Source organism: Hypanus sabinus, chromosome 8 (assembly GCF_030144855.1).
Source record: "Hypanus sabinus isolate sHypSab1 chromosome 8, sHypSab1.hap1, whole genome shotgun sequence".
NCBI classification, from domain to species: Eukaryota; Metazoa; Chordata; class Chondrichthyes; order Myliobatiformes; family Dasyatidae; genus Hypanus; species Hypanus sabinus.
In genome coordinates, this window is record NC_082713.1 from 117,555,581 (window position 1) to 117,573,538 (window position 17,958).

Here is a 17,958-nt window from a genome sequence, read left to right on the forward strand (position 1 = left end):
CTAGGAGTCCGCGTCTTTCCTAGGCCTCCGGGTTTCTGCCTGGGAGGCAACCCTACCCGGGACATATACGGCCCACCCAGAGGATGCTCCCCTCCAGCCGAGCCATGTACCTCAAGACCCCGCCTTCTGCCTGTACTCTGGGATTGTGCCCCGCGCCTGCCTGGGAGTCCGCGTCTTGCCCAGGGCTCCGTGTTTCCGCGTCGGAGGCGGCCCTACCCGGGATATATGCGGCCCGCCCAGGGGGGTTCTCCTCCAGCCGAGTCATGTACCCCAGAACCCGCCTCTACCCGACCTCTGGGATCCTCCTGCCTCGCCTGAACTCCGGGATCCTGCCCTGCCTGCCCGACTAATACTCTCCGTCTGCCTGAACCCCAGCTTTAACCCTTGCATGCCATGGCATCCCCCCTCCTCTCCCTGTTCCTGACAGTAAGATTCAATAAACCAAAGTCAGCATGGTTTCCTTCAGGAGAAATCTAGCCTGACAAATTTATTGGAATTCTTTGAGGATATATAACACGTAGGATAGAAAAGGTGAGCCAATGGATGTTGCATACTTGGAGTTTCAGAGGCTTTTGACAAGGTGCGGCACAAGAGGCTGCTTAACGACAGAAGTGTCCCTGTTATTGCAGGACAGATAGTGGCATGGAGAGAAGATCAGCTGACTGGTAGAAGGCAAGGAATGGGAATCAAAGGGGTATTTACTACTTTTCTGTGATTGGTGGTGTACTGCTTGGGTCGGTGTTGCTTCCGCTTCTTTTCACAATATATGTCAATGACTGAATTGAAGAAATTACAAAAATCAAAGATGCAAAGGCTCTTGGGAGTCCTAAAGAATAACTTGCATATTGAATCGTTGGTAAGGAAAGTAAAATCAGTTTTAGCAATGTTATTATATGTAATGAGCTGCCAGACTAAGTAGTGAAGTAAGCATAATAACATCTTTTAAAAGGAAGCTGGGCGAGTATGTAGTTGGGAAATATTTGACGGATAGTTGCAAACACCAGCAAATGGGACAACGGTGGATAGGCATCTTGCTCGGCATGGCCCATTTGGTCGGATTTCTCTGTGGATTTATGAACCTAGCCATAGCTCGTATAGCTCAGAAATATATTCTTATTACAAAGCATTACGTAAACCCTGTAATTGCATGGCGTTGCAGTTCTTTATAATATTTCTTAAAATTCTCCTCTCGTATCTGACTCCTCTACTCCTTCAGAGAGATTTCCAGCGTTTACCCATTCGCTGAATCGATATGTTTATATTCTCTACTCCTTGGTTAGTTTTACGAATGTCCTTAGTTCAGGAACATTCTGCTGAGCTCATTACAGTAATGAGCTCTTCGCTTCCGTAGTGTGTCACGGAAGTAACGACATCGTTAAGCTGGTCTTTGCCTTCCTCACTGCACCCCCCCCATATTTTAAATACCTCAATCGTGCCTTACATTATTTTTCTCCGCTCCAAAAGGAACAACGCAGATTCTTTATTATATAGAGTATGTGTCAGTATTAATTTCAATTTGCACTGCTTGCCGCCTCTTGCATTTTTTCTTCGCTGTCAGTTTCTCTCTCTTCGTATGTAGCGCTATTTCTGTAAAATTCTATTATTCACTCCCCCCCCCCCTGTAAATGTTGGTAAGAAACGAATGGCAAGGTGGAGTATGATGACATATACCTACTTTAATAAGAAATGTACTTCGAAATTTGGACTGTAATCTCTAATTCGCCCATGCAATATTCCAATGAATCACTACAATCGCAATAGGTGACGACCAAAATTGCACGCAGTTTTGTTGTGATTAACAGATGTTTTATGTTTCTTTACACCTTACGATGGAAAGAAGATCAATTATGAATCAACTGAATTTGGGTGGGGCCAGGCTTCTGCCCTGAGGAACTCCTTGAAGAGATGTTGTATAACTGAGATAACCGTCGGCTAACCACAGAACTTATTCTCTGTAATAACTATGAATTCAATTAGAGGATAGATTTCACTGGGTTATTATTTGTGTCCTTAATATACCACAGAGGCTGTAACACTGATCTGTCGGCACAAGGAAACATCAAATAGATGGAAAATGAACTACAGCAGAATGAGCATTATTTCCTTATTATCAGTTGTTTCATGATTCTTGGTGTATTTTTCAGCAGGTACTCAGTAGAATAAACCAGGTACCCGAATCCATAGAACTTGAGGATTTCGATTTCTGCTCGCGTGGGCAACGTTTTAATAGAGGGATACTCATCTGTCTGACATTTGATTGTTTTTTTCTTCTATTTCCAGTAAAAAATTCTTCACATCCAGAAATGATTCCAGCAAGTTAAGCTTTTATTTCAATTTGTGTCTCTGAATTTATTTTCATTTTGTATTACTCATGATGCTTTTGGGAGAAGCTCACTGAGTGCCAACGAATTCTTCAATAGCACTCTATTATAACAGTTTCCTCGTCAACCCCTACGCCATGACAGAGATAAATGAACTGTGACGCTCAGCGCATCTTCTCTTTTACCGAACTCTCAGCATTGAGATAAGAAGCTTTCCTAATGTTTTTGGAGCCAAAATGCATAGTTCCGCTTTCCCCATACTCAAATGTACTTTCTATCATTTTCCCATTCCCAGTGGAGCTTCATTAATCGAGATAGTTTTGTCCTGCAAGAAACGAAAACAGTTTGCGTTGATGTTCCAGATATTCCTTAGAATTGATAAGAATGAGAGGAAAACGTAGTCAAATAATCACAATCCTGAGGAGTTACACTAATAGCTGTAATCTACTACCTGAACTATTTTCAGTAGCAGGTGAGTCACGAAAAGGAGGACACATCTTTGTCCACAGGATGGTGATGGCATTTTATCACGTACTTCAGGGAAGATCGATATATATATATATATTATCATTTTGTGATGTCTTTCTTCAAGATGGCGTCGCAAAGTGTGCATCCTTTGCGTGAAGCTCTGAAGGGAATTATCAAATTCCCTTTTTGGACTACCACAGCTGAAATCCACATTCACTGCCATAGTTATTCAGTAAACGACTTCGTTTAAATACGTTTAAAATCCATCGATCTGCAAAGTCGGCAAAAACGAGGGAAGCGTGATGGCTAGTAAGTAAGATTGATAGGCAGAGACATTAGACCCCCACTCTGTACTATTTTTGTGGCGAATATACCGTTTCTGTGGAATAAAGACCTCAGAGCAAGATTGCAGTGCGAGAAGGACATTAGGCTCTGCTGTGAACTTTGCTTCATGGAAACATGTCTCATCCCTTCATGTAGGACGCATCGCTGCATCCCGAGGGCTTCACCCACTCACCGCAAAGACAGAACAGCTGAGTCTCTTGCAGGTAGAGAGGGTCTGCTTCATGATTAACTCATCTTGCTGCAAAGGCCTAACGGTTCTGATCAGTCCTGCTCACTCGATCTGGAATATCTAGCGTTCAAGTGTCTATTTTATCTGCCAAGGGAGTTTTTCGGAATCGGGTTGCAAGCTACGCAGATGGAATATGAGATGTTGTTCCTCCAACCGGACAGTAGTCCTAGCGTGGCAGCAGTGGAGCCCTTGGACCGAAGTGTTGGGATGAGGACTGGACTAAGATATTTGCCCACCGGGAAATCCTGCTTTTGCGGAAGGAGAGAACGTGCTCCGCAAAGCAGTTCCCCAAACAGGAGAAAATCTGCAGATGCTAGAAATCCAAATAACACACACAAAATGCTGGAGGAGCTCAGGAGGCCAGGCACCATCTCAGGAAAAAGGTAGTCGAAGTTTCGGGCCGAGACCCTTAGTCAGGACTGGAGAAAAAAAAGACGAGTAGGAGCAAGAAGGTGGAGGATGGGCAGAAGAACCACAAGGTGGTAGGGGAAACCAAGGGTGGTGGAAGGGGTGAAATCGAGCAAATCTACGTCGGTTTTCACCAGTCTGGAGGAGAACATCCAACCTGATGTTATGAACATCGATTAATCCAACTTCCGGTAATTTCCCCCTCCCATTTCTTTCTTCTTCTTTCTCCATCTTGTCTCTTCTCTTCTCCTCACCTGCCTCTCTGGTGCCGCTCCTCATTTCCTTTCCTCTGTTGTCAAATCTCCTGTCCTATCATATTCCTTCTTCTCCAACCCGTTACCTTTTCTACCTGTCACTTCCCATCATCTTTAATCATCCCTTCCCCCACCGATCTGGCTTCACTTATCACCTTCTTCCTTGTTCCCCTTCCCCTCTTCAACAGCCAATGCTTCAAATTGGCGGAATCCATCATTAAGGATCTCCATAATAAAGGACATCCCCCCTTTCTCATTCTTAATTTACTATTTTAATATTTTAATTAGAACACAGAACTTAGAATAGTACAGCACATTAAAGGCCCTTGACCCACAATGTTGTGCCGACCCTCAAACCCGGCCTCGCACATAACCCCCACCTTAAGTTCCTCCATATATCTGTCTAGCAGTTTCTTAAACTTCACTAGTGTATCGGCCTCCACCACTGACTCAGGCAGTGCATTCCACGCACCAACCACTCCCTGAGTGAAAAACCTTCCTCTAATATCCCCCTTGAACTTCCCTCCCCTTACCTTAAAGCCATGTTCTCTTGTACTGAGCAGTGGTGCCCTGGGGAAGAGGCGCTCGCTGTCCACTCTGTCTATTAATATCTTGTACACAATTTAAAATTTGTTGATAAGCGTTGTGATTATCTGCTGCCGCCAGGTAACAAATTTCACGACATATACCAGTGTTATTAAGCCTGATTCCGAATCTGAAGCGAACTGGCACAGGAGAGGATCTAATGACAGTTTAATCAGTTATCATCCGATTAAAATGGGGCGGAAGGGTCAGTGTTGAGAGTCATGACAAAATAAAACACATAACAGTGAACATAAACTTCTGTATAATACAAGAACGGGTGCCTACGCCCACGATGTTTTGCCAAGTAAATGACAATCCAAGCTAAACTCATGCATCCAGAATGTTCATAACCCCTCCTTCCCCCATTCTTAGCGTATTCATGTTTCCATCGAAAAACATCGCAAGCTTCTTTGTCTTACTCACCTGCGCTACCGCCCCAGGCATTCACCGGTCTGTATAATAAAGCTGGACTCATTCGTCACATTTGAATTTACAACCCCCCCCCCCCACGTTTGCCGCCTTCGTTTGGACATGTCGAAAATGGATTACACTTGCAATGCTCTGCATAATCTTATTTACTGCTAGACTCTCCGATAAACTCTCATCTACACTATAATCTAGGCACAATCCTTATGAAATCCTTTTTCGCCCTCTTTAAAGGCCGCAGGTTATTGCTATAATAGGGGAAAGCAGATTTAAATGCACATTGCAGATACCGGCCTCATCTCCGAATGGCCAGTCTCTATGCTGTAGTTCTGTCCTGTATAATTTGATCACCCAAAGTGAACTACTTCACGTTCGCTGGATTAAACTCCATCTGATCTGTCTGCGCACATACTAATCTATATAGCACTTAATCAAACTAAAAAGGAAGGGGGGAAAGCCAGGATATGCAGGTGGAGGGAACGGAAGAAATGTAAGCTGGCTGATGAAGGGCAGCAGTACAAGCTTCACCTGCGATTATATTGGAACCATCTACTCTATCCGCTGCTCCCTGTATAGCCTTCTCTACATCCATGAGACCCGACGCAGATCGGGGATTCGCATCAGCGACCAGCTTTGCTCCATTCGCCACAAAAGGCGAGATTACTCGGTTACGCCGATTTTGGTTCTGCTTCCCATTCCTATTCTGACATGTCGCTCCATATTTCCTCCACTACTACGACGAGAAATATCTCATATTCGGTCTGGGCAGCCTTCAACGACGGTATGAACATTGATTTCTCAAACTTCCAATATTTCTCCTCCTCCCCATTCTCTCTTTTTCATTCCCTATTCTGGCTCCCACTTCACTTCTTCTCACTTGTCCACACCCTCCCTCGCGTGCCCCTCCTCTTTCGCTTTCTCCCGTGGTCCACTCTCCTTCTCCATTAGATGCCTTCTTCAGCCCCTTATCTATTCCATCTTTTGCTTCGCAGCTTCTTACTTCGTCACCCCTCCTGCTTCCACTTATCTTCTCGTTTAATTAGCTTCACCTATTACCTTTTTTCTGCTTTCCCCCATTCCTTTATAGGCCTGATTAAGGGTCTCGACTAGAAACGTCGACAGTTTACTCCGCTCTATAGATGCACCTGACCTGTTGGGTTCCGCCAGCATTTTGTGTGTGCTCAGGATTCCTAACATCTGCAGAATCGCTTGCGTTTCAAATCTGCTGGAAAAGCCTTGCATAATGGATACTGTATCGTTACTTACTAAAACCAGTGTAGAGAACCTCTTCAGTTTTACCTTCACAGGCTGGTCCATTACATTCATTAGCTCCTCGAAAAACTCGAAATTAGTATGATGCGACTTGCCCCACCAAGGCCATACTGATTGCCCCAAGTTAAGCCATGAATTTCCAAATGCTCCTAAATACTGCCATTGAATGTTCTCCAATAGCTTCCCGTTAGACAGTAAGACGTAGGAGCAGAATTAGAATATTCGTTCAATGGAGTCCACTCCATCATTTTTTCATGGCTGATTCATTACCCCTCACAACCCAATTCTACTACCTTTGTCCGTAACACTTGACACCCTTGCTAAGCAAGAACTTATTTGAATCTGCAATTCAACCTTCAGGGAATCCTGCACGAAGAATCCCGTTCCTTTGCACCGCTGATTATTGAATTTGTTCCCTGTTTAGAAAAAGACTTCGCTTTTATTTCTACAAAAATCCATGACAATGCAAGGCACTTCCTGGCACAGAATTCAACCTGCCGTGATTTCGCCCATTCTCCTGACCTAATTTCTTCTGCAGATACTCTGCTTTCTCAACTCGAACTGTCCCTCCAACTATTTTTGTATCTTCTGCATATTGGCCATAATTCGGCATCCAAATCATTGACATATAACGTGATACGAAGTGATCCCAACACAACCACAGTGGAAAACAAGCAGACACCGGCAGAGAAACTAGAGGAGGCCTGCTTTAATCAAACCCTTTACGTCCTGCCAGTCAACTAATCTTCTCCTGCCCCAACAATCTTTTCATCTATCTATCTCATAATCCTGGGGTGTATTACATCTGTCGAAATATCTGTCTACAGCCCATTCAGCTGGCCAAACACCTTTTCTTTAGTAACAGTGACCACACTCACTTTTGTCACATGATGCACTGCGATCAAGTCGGCGACTAATAAGAGGGAATATGAGGCTTGTCCTGTAACCTGTGTCTAGCATGAAATTAGTAATACAGGAGGCGATGAGATTCAGGAGTGGGAAGTGGAACTAAAGTGACTGGCCACCGGAAGTTCACGGCTGTTAAGGCTGGCCAAGGTACTTGACGAAGATCTGATTCAGACCTCAACAATGTAGGGGAGGCAATAAGTTACACCGATTGGTTGTCATGCAACGAACTGCTTCAATTGGAACGACAGTACAGAATTCTCAATTCAGTCAAAGGAAGAACTGTACGGGAAGATGTACCATTTCGGTCTTTTGTAGGAAAGGTGATTCGTGGGGAGGAGCAAAGAGGCAAGGAATAGTGGCGAGTGTGATTTCAACAGAAAAAGGAGAAGGGAGGGAGGTAAAAATGTTGTTGGATGTGGGATCCCGGCGAAGTTTTGGAGAATACTACTTTGGATACAGAAATTAAATTGATAGGGCGGCGGTGTAGGCTTAGACAAGGACAAGGCTATCTCTGAAATAATTTTTTGCAAGCAGTTTGTCAGTGATGGGGTGAAGCCGGACGTGCGGGAAATGGACGAGTTACAGATGATAGGAGTGGAGAGAACGCCTGTTTTCTGAAATGGAATGCATTTCGCCTTTCTTTGAATGGAATGCCTCACAGGGGAACAGATGCAGCAGAGACGTAGGAATCCAGGGTATGGAATTGCATTCTTGCGAGTGTCACTGCGGAAAACGGTGTCGATAAGATAACCGGGGCAATCAGCGGGTTTGTAAAAGACGTTGGTAGCCAATCTTCTCCGTGGGTGGAGACAGGGAGATGGAAAAATGAGAGAGAGGTGTCACAGATAGACAAAGTGAAATTCAGAACGAAGTAAAAGTTGTTTGAGAAGTTGATGAAATTGACGAATTCGCATGGGTACAGGAAGTAACACCAATGCGGTCTTCAACGTAGCAGAGAAAGAGTGGGGCAGTTTTATGGATACAACTTTGGAAGTTAATTGCTCTACGAATCCCTTGCAAAGGCAGGTGTGGCTGGGGTCCCATGCGCGTGCCTAGGCGAAACAGTTGGCTGAATGAGAGGAGCCACAGGATAAGTTGTTGTTGTCGAGACCCCGTTCTGCCAGACGGGGGAGCGCGGTGGTGGAGAGAAAATATTTTGGTCTGTCAGCAAGAAAGAATTGGAGAACATTGAAGCCTCCCTGATGGGCAATAGAAGTGTATAGCAAGTGAACGTCCATGGTGAAAATGCTGTTGTCATGGCGGGGGTACAGACGTTTATTGAAATTATGTTGACCTTGGGTAGTGTCGAGAATAACAGAACCAAAAGTAGCAAAGTGGAGTACAGATATGAAGACACGACTTCAGTAGGGCAGCACCAGGCGGAGACAATGGGATGGTGATTCCATTACGTTGTCAGACTTGGGTAGGAGGTAGCACCGGAATTGCAGGGCCGGGAAATAATAGCGTTGGAGACTGTAGAGGGGAAATATTTGAAGATTTTGAGGTCGGTGTCGGTGCAGGAGACAGTAGTCTGTTTCGCCTAAGCGGGGTCCTGCTTCAGATACGTGTAAGTGGAGGTGTCCGTGAACTGCAGAATGACGTTGAGATTTGGTTGAGATAGGGACCGGACTGGATGCTTAATGTTGCTGTGAGTCGATAATTAGAAGGGATAGAGGGAAGGAACAGGGGAGAAATGTTGTCGGGGCAATATCATTGCTGCATTCATTTGGGAGATGCTAGTGTGCTTATCAACTGAGTCTACATGAGTAGAGATAAAAAAATAAGAACGGTACTAGCTCTGTAATAGAGTTATACTACACACCACCAGCCGTCCGTCCCTAACATCCATCGGAATGTTGAGGAGCAGGTATTCAGGCAGATTAGGAAAAAGTGCAAAAAAGGGAATGTTTTCGGGGGAGACCGATTTTCCCAATATGGACTAGAACATTTTGACTGCAAGTGATTTAGACAGAACAAAATATCTTACGTGCAGCCAGGAGAAGTGCTTAAATCATTATACAGATATTCCTAGTAGAAGGGAGGCGATACTAGACTTGGTTTTGTGAAATACGCTTGGGCAGGTGACAAACTATTTAATGCTAAACAGTGGTTCCCACCCTTTTCTATGCCCCACACCCCTAGGAAATGTTTGATTAATGTTCGCACCCCCTACAAAAGTAATATCATATTTGAAGATGAAGAAGTCTAATTTCTAATTTTTGAACCACAAATTGAACCACATACAATACTACGGGTGAACAAATTGAACTTAAAAAAATAAGCTTTTAATTCAGTGCATAAAATGCAAATATAAACTGAGCAATTAGATTCTAATTTATTCAGAAAAAATTGTAAACAGTAAAATCAATCCCAATTGTGAACATAAAATTCAATGACTTCTTTGCTCCTGCTTCTCATTCATGATTTTCTCAAAACGTGGAACTTTCTTGCTGACTGTGATCCACAGGTCTGCCTGTGGATTCAGGCGATTCTTAGATTTTGTCTTGATTGACAAAAGAGAACTGAATCCAGATTCACACAAGTATGATGTCGGAAATGGAGTGAGGGCACGGAGTTCTTTTCCTCCAAGTCTTGGGAACATATCCAGCGCTGCACAGCAAAACTCCTCCAAAGTCTTGCTTTCAAATTGTATTTCAAGAGTTCGATTTGTCCACAAATCAATAAGATCTTCCTTCAGCTCTTCATCATCTGACATTTTCTCCAAATTGTAGGAATATGGATGCATGATCCATTCTTCTGAAATCTTCAGGTCTCCAGCAGCAAAATATCCATCAAACAATTCCGACAGCATTTCCAAATGAGCCATAATTTCTTCACGCACAGTAGGAGTTATGGATCCAGCATCATCAACCATCTCTTCTACTGAAGGAAAATTTGAGAGACGGCCTCTTTCCATCCTTCGACGCCAATGGCGTAACTTTACTTTGAAGGCATTCAACTTTTCACAAGCCTTCAATATGTTTATCCCTTTTCCTTGAAAAGAAAAAGGGATAAACATATTGGTCATACAGGTCATACATACCAGTGAAAATGTCAGCTAAGTAAGCCAGCATTTGGGCTAATTCCTGTGATTCCATTGCCCCAACCAGATCGCATTCACGCTCCTCATCTGAATGCTGACTTCTCAGATCCTCACAAAATGATTTGAAGATGCGATGGTCCAAAGCACACCCCCTGATGCAGCTGATGATCTTCACACAAGGATCAAGGACTTTCTTCAAATTTGGAGGCAATGTTTTTGATGCCAAGGCACGTCGATGAAGAAAACAATGGGTAACGCAAGTCTGGAATCTCCTTTTTCATCAATGCAGAAAAGCCAGATTTATTTCCAAGCATTGCAGGTGCCCCATCGGTGCACACACAACCAATGACTTTGATATCTAAATCATGTTTGGCATAGAGGTCTTTCACCAGCTGCATCACATCCTTTGCAGTTGTGTTTGTTTTCAGATCTTTACAAAACAGGAAATCTTCCTTCACAGCACCATCATTGACATACTTCACTAATGTATGAGTTGACTACAACTGGAGACATCAGTTGACTCATCCAACTGAATGGAGATTTTAAGAGGACCAGCTCAGACATCTGAGATGACTTGGTCCAAAATATTTTCACTCTAATCACTGACTCCGTTGTGAATGACATTATTTGATAGGGGCAACTGTTCAATTTTTTTTCTTGCTTCTTTGCCCAGGATAATTGTTGCAATTTCCAGTGCACATGGCTTGATGAGATTTTCCGCAATTGTATGGGGCTTCTTGGATTTGGCCACTTTATATGCCAGTTGGTATGAAGCAAGAAATAGTGTTTTTTTCTACAGAAACGAAACCTAATTTTGGAACAGTTCCTTGTGAACCAAAACGAGCTCTTTTGATTTTCAATGACCCAACATCAAGTCCTTCAATCAGCACTTGTTCTTGAAATGCTCTTGAAGCTTGGATGGCTTCAGATTTGAGTTGGAAAACACAACGCTACAAAGAATGCACTGTTTTTTTTGCAAGCCATCATTTCCTGTTGTACAAGTGAAACCAAAGCACACATAGTCATCATTCCATTTCCTTCTTTTTGACATGATGAAGGGTTAACGAAGGGAAAACTATGAGCTAATATGAGAAAAACTATCTGACTAAGTCAGGGATGACCTCTTTACTCAACCAGACACGCCTATAGCAAAGTATCACGAGAAATACGCTTTTGAATATTATATTACGATATTATCTGTGGTTAAGTCAAGATAAATCGTCAGGTGGAAATGCTACGGGGACGCAACGCGAATTATTAGGCTACTGTCTATTGAATTTACACACCTATTTCCGATGATTACTGGGGATATGAACTCCCATCACACGATTCAAAATCCTGGGTGTTAACCATGATATCTCCTCAACTAACATAATTCAAAATTATCAATGACTCAAGAGAAAAAAACCTTCTAAGAGAAAAAAAACCTTTGAAATTCAAAAACTTCTTTAATGCATCGAGACAAATACGAATGAATGAATTCAGCTGCTTTTTATCAAAATGCGGCTTTTTAAAATTTTATAATTGAATAATTTACCTACTGTCTGCGGGTATGGTTTTAACGCGAAGTCGTTACTTTGATGATTGATTCAGGATATATTAAGATTTTGGCATTATGAGATGATTTTTAACTCTGCGATGTAACCTTTTAGCTAACAATGATGAGACTCCTCAGCTCTGAGGTGTAACTTCCCAGGTAACACTGATGAGACTCCTCAATTGTGAGGTGTAACTTCCCAGGTAACACGAATAAGAATCCTCAATGCTGACTCGGGCAGCGGGAGACTGGAGTGAGTTTACATCTCTCTCGACTCGGGCAGCGGGAGACTGGAGCGTGCTTGGGACAGATGTTACTATCACTTCTCAAGGCACACTGGCAGCTGGCTGAGTGATGACTCGTGACTAGTCACTCAAGGACAGAAGCCACTCTTTGTCGCACTCCCTGAAATACCATCTCCACCCATGGGGGTGCGGGCACCTCAGGTTGGGAACCCCTGTGCTAGAACAATTTAGGACACCGTGGGCATAAAACCATAATTTGTAAGTTATCTATGATCAAGGATAAGCATGAATTTTGTATTTGAGTATTAAATAGGGGCTGGACAAATTATGAGAATGTCAGGCAGGAACTAGGGAGCGTTAATTGGTAGCAGCTGCTTTTAGGTAAGTCTATATCTGGCATGTGAAAGACATTTAAAGACTAATTGTATAGAGTACAGGACAAGTGTGTTTCAATAAGATCAAGGATAGGGTGGCAAGATGAAGTATTCTTGGATTATGAGAGAGGTGGTAAAATAGATCCAGAACAACAAAAAAAAAAGCTTTGGCCAGTTTTAGGAAGATAAAACTCAAACTGGGTCTTTGAAGGTTATTCAGAAGCTAGAAAAGGACTGGTGAAGGCAAATAGGAGAGTCAGCGAGGTCCCCTTAGCAGGTAGAGCAAGAGGCTAACTAAGTAGAGGGTACGATCACTCAACAGTAAATAAGAGAACATGTGCTTGGAGGCAGAGAACTTGGCGAGGTGCTAAATGAATACTTCGCACTATTTATCAAGGAGAAGAACATGGCGGATAATAAGATCGGTGTGGAGAGTGCTAATATGCTAGTGAAGTTTGAGATAAGCTGACAGGTAGTGTTGGTCATCTTGAAGAACATGAAGGCAGATGTATCCAAGGCCTTTTAGAATTCAATCTAGGTTATGGAAAGACGAAAGAGACGAGATTTATGAGAGCTGCGGACTTACTGAAGGCGTTTTAAAACGCCCCATCTGATTGGCTCATCCAGAAGCCTACAATGAATGAAGATGCATTGAATGTGGGTGGTTGGGATAGTAAATTCGCAGATGATAGACGGATTGGTGTTATGTAGATAGCCTGACTCTGTGTGTGTGTGTGTGTGTGTGTGTGTGTGTGTGTGTGTGTGTGTGTGTGTGTGTGTGTGTGTGTGTGCCATCATATCCAGAGCCTGATAATATATTTCTCAAGTTACTGAAAGAGTAGATTGCTAGAAAATTGACAAAATAGTGTCACTAGCAACATCTGAGGTCCCAGTGGAATGGAGATTAGCTACTATTCCTTTAGGAATAATCGACATAATTATTGTCAGTGGGTCTCACATCAATGCGATGAGCAGTTATAGTTTACGTAAAAAAGGGACCCAAATGATTTGCATTGGCGTGGAAATTATAAGCAGGACTCAAGAAGTCTGGCAGAGGTTAATGTGATCTATGTTGTGAGGGTGTGAACATGGCCGGAATACCAAATATGTGTTTTTTCATGAATGCTTACAGAGCAAAGGTATGGAGCTGAAGTGTAATTGTACATAATGTTACAGAAACAGCACAGAGACAGATATGAGCTGACGAAGAAGGTATACAAATTACCTTATCCATTTTTTGTACTCCCCTGTAGAGGGAGTGCAGATGGGAATAGTAGAAGGACTAGGCATTATTCCCCAATCATTCTGTGATTCAAGAATAGTGTTAGAGGAAAAGAGATAATTTGCAGAATCTGGTTAGTTCAAACTTGGTTTGGGGGGAATTCCTAGAAACAGTAATCGGATACTCTTATTTGCATATTGACTGTTTTTGTGTGTGGTTTTCATTAATACAATTCTATGTGCAGTTGTGGTGGGGGACTGAGAAGAATCTGTCCAGCTCTGAATGAGTCTTCCGGACAACTGCCCGACCGGAAATAGGGGCGTAAGGCATTGATTTGCAACGCTAGGTATGTTTAATCCTCCGCAGACACAATCTGGCATGCTAACTAGTCCCAATAGTTTATGTTTTTAGTCCAGGATCTGCCCTTTTTTCTCTGACCGGGGAAAGATAGTTTCGCAGTGCACCCAGAGATGCATCTATTGCATCGAGTGAAGAATGCCCTTCTGCTGGCTCAGCTGTGTGGCCTTGCGATAAAGTCGATTAACGAACCATCCATTGGTGTTATTCAGACACTGAGAGCAAAATTGGGATCTGGGTGTTTGTGGTCGCGGCAAACTCAGTCCTCTCCAATTGAGTTTGTATTCGCTCAAATATCTGCACGTAGTTAATTGTGAAAGTTCATCGATCTGAACGTGAACTCTGTCTCTTCCTCCACAGACGCTGACCGATCTGCTGAATATTTTCAGCAGAATCCACTTTTAGTTCGTTATACATTTTGTTTCTCAAATACCGGCGTCAGTATTGCCTGTGCTGCACATCTGCAGCGTGGTAGTCGTGGCCGAGTGGTTAAGGCGATGGACTAGAAATCCATTGGGGTTTCCCCGCGCAGGTTCGAATCCTGCCGACTACGTGTTTTGATTTTGGGTTTTGCGTCCGTGACACGCTGATCCAGTTCTCAGATGCAGACTGTAAAATCCTGATCCAAACATCAATCTCTGGTCACCGCCACTAAATTTGGGAAGCGCCCAGTTATTCTGCTTTGCTTCAGATGGTCTCTTTTGCAATCGGGCAGCGCGTTCTGTAACCAGAAGGATAATGTTTTTGTGCTTACACAGGGACGCTGGAAAGCCAGCAGTTTTTTCTGTTCGTTTGGTATGCTCAGTGCTGTTCCTGTTTTATTTACTAAAAGCTATCCCCCTATATAGAAAGCAAAGTACTGCCACCACTTGCATGTCTTTCCACGCATTTTCCCGTAAGATTAATGCACAGTGCATGGAACATGAAACCAATACAAACTCTCATGTGGCACCAACGCCTCTCATTCTTCTTTAATATGGAGTATTTACTTTAATTCACCGTGGATGAGTATTTCCATCCTCTTTTTCTATTTGGGACTATCGAGCAGTCTTGTGTTCGGTGAAAGTTTTGCTTCACCTGCCTCTACCTCACCGTTTCAAACTAAGTCTGTGATTTTATAATTAAATAAAGTCTGTTGTGTTTCGTTTAAAGTATATAAGCTTGTGTGACGCCAGGCAGACAAACTCTCTTTTCTCACTAGCGCAGGCTCTCGGTAATGACTGAATAATTCGACGAGAGTTCAGACAGTTTTTCAATGCAAAATGGATCGAAGAGTGTGAGGCGAGATCGGCAACAGCAGACTGAGGTTAGATAATCAGCCAGGTTCGGATTCAATAGCGGAGTTGGCTCAAGGACCGGAATAGCTCACTCCGACTTCTGTTTTATATCGTTCAACGTGCAGCCTTTCTGATCTTCAAAGAGAAGAGTATACCAACATGAGAATTTAGCTATGAGCATGTAGCTCAGTGGGAGAGCGCAAGCTTCGAATGTATGAAGTTCAGATACAAACGCCGGCATCGCCACATTTGTGACCATGCATTTTCAAAAAAGGGGGAAAATCCCAGATGAAGAAATTCCGAGCAAAGATTCTGATACTATCCCCGGGATGTCTAACATTTTCTTTCCCTCGCTCCCCGGAGTAAAACACTGCGATAAGCAACTGCCAGCCAAACATTCAAGGAACACACATGGGATAGTTATAAACGGGCTCCTGTTGTGTGGGGTATAAAGGCTCGATGGGGAAATTGGCAATACGTCCCGCCTTTAAAATGAGTGTGCATCTAACCATTAACATTCCTGACTGTACGGGGCTATTAGCGAACTGCAGAACGCACACCCTGGTGGGCCGTTTACTGTCGCTTGTGATTTTAACTACGCGAACCTTAAGTCAGTGCTCCCCAAATTTCATCAGTATATGGACTTTGTAACGAGGGGGGGGGGGGGAGAATGCGTCGGACCTTGTTTACACAAACATTCCTGGCGCCTATCGGGCAGAGCCCCGCCCCCACCTCGGTTACTCAGACCACATCTCTGGTATGCTAATTCCAGCATACAGACCGCTCGTCAGACGCTCCAGACTAGTTTAGAAGCGGGTGAAAACCTGACCAGCAGGATACATCTCTGCTCTTCTAGACTGCTTTGAGCACACTGACTGGCACATGTTCAGGGAGGCTGCAACCGATGGCAACTCTACCAACTTAGAGGAGTACACCGCATCAGTGACCAGCTACATCAGCAAGTGCATTGATGATGTTACTCTGTCCAAGACCATCACTATACGTGCCAACCAGAAGCCATGGATGACCGTGGAGGTGCGGGCACTGCTGAGGACTTGCGACTCCGCCTTCAGGGTAGGCGACGGGGCAGCCCTAACAAAAGCAAGAACCAGACTGTCCCGGGCCATTAGAGGGGCAAAGCTTGCACACGCCCAGCGTATCCACAGCCACTTCCAGGACAGCGGCGACACGCGGCGCATGTGGAAGGGTATCCAGGATTACACCAATTGCAGGACAACATCACCTGACTGTGCGGGTGATGCCTCCCTTCCAGATGCGCTAAATAACTTCCTCGCCCGTTTTGAGGCGGAAAATGACGTGGCGTCGAGGAAGTCCACCCCTCCTACAAATGACCAGGTGCTATGTCTCACCGTGGCCGATGTGAGAAGTACCCTGTGCAGGGTCAACCCACGGAAGGCTGCTTTACCAGACAATTTTCCTGGTAGAGTGCTGAGAGGATGTGCTGACCAGCTAGCAGATGTTCTCATTGACATCTTCAACATCCCCCTGAGCAGGAGGATGTTCACCTGGCGGAGAATCTCACCTGGTCCCTCAACACCAGCTCCATAGCAACGAAAGCCTAGCAGCGTCTCTACTTTCTGCGAAGGCTGAGGAAAGTCCATCTCTTCCCCGCCCGCCCCCCATCCTCATCACATTCTACAGGGGTTGTATTGAGAGTATCCTAAGCAGCTGCATCACTGCCTGGTTCGGAAATTGCACCATCTCGGACCACAGGACCCTGCAGCGGATAGTGAGGTCAGCTGAGAAGATCCTCGGGGTCTTTCTTCCCGCCATTATGGACATTTACACTACACGCTGCATCCGCAAAGCAAATAGCATTATGAAGGACCCCACGCAACCCTCATACAAACTCTTCTCCCTCCTGCCGTCTGGGAAAAGGCACCGAAGAATTCGGGCTCACACGACCAGACTATGTAACAGTTTTTTCCCCCAAGCTATCAGACTCCTCAATACCCAGAGTCTGGACTGACACCTTACTGCCCTATTGTCTTGTTTATTATTTATTATAATACCTGCACTGTTTTGTGCACTTTATGCAGTCCTGGGTAGGTATGTAGTCTAGTCAAGTTTTTTTCTGTGTTTTTTTTTTACGTAGCTCAGTCTAGTTTTTGTACTGTGTCATATAACACCATGGTCCTGAAAAAACGTTGTCTCATTTTTACTATGTACTGTACTAGCATTTATGGTCGAAATGATAATAAAAGGTAAGGTCAGAACAATTTGATTATCGATCCCTCTGACCGAAGAACGCAGCCATGAATGGGCTAATGAGTTAAACCAATTCTTGAATAGATTTGATAATTGCCCTGCTGTTCACACCCACCTCAGCACACCAATCCAGGTACCAATGCGCCCTCAGCACCAACGCCTCCCCTCCTCCCTTCTCCCCCACCAGTCCAACACATGGATGAACAACACAGGCTACCATTGTCTACATCCTCTCATTACCCTGCACCTACCATTAACAGCTCCGCATACCAACTCCTGTCGTCCCGATTCTCACTACCCCCGCAGCTCCCGCCTTCCACCTTCCAGTCATTATGGAGCCATCTTCACTACTGAGCAGGTGAGAAGGGCTCTGGGGAAACTCAGGCACGGCAACGCCTCGGGACCGGATGGTGTGAACCCCAGGGTCCTGAAAGAGTGTGCTGAGCAGCTGTGTGGA

The 17,958-nt window shown here is 44.2% G+C and overlaps 1 non-coding gene across 1 annotated transcript; it reads left to right on the forward strand.

Moving 5' to 3' along the window:
- Nucleotides 1–14,466: 14,466 nt before the first annotated feature.
- trnas-aga (transfer RNA serine (anticodon AGA)) lies at nucleotides 14,467–14,548 on the forward strand. The gene has a single exon. It is a non-coding gene; the product is annotated as a tRNA-Ser (tRNA).
- The last annotated feature ends 3,410 nt before the right edge of the window (nucleotides 14,549–17,958 follow it).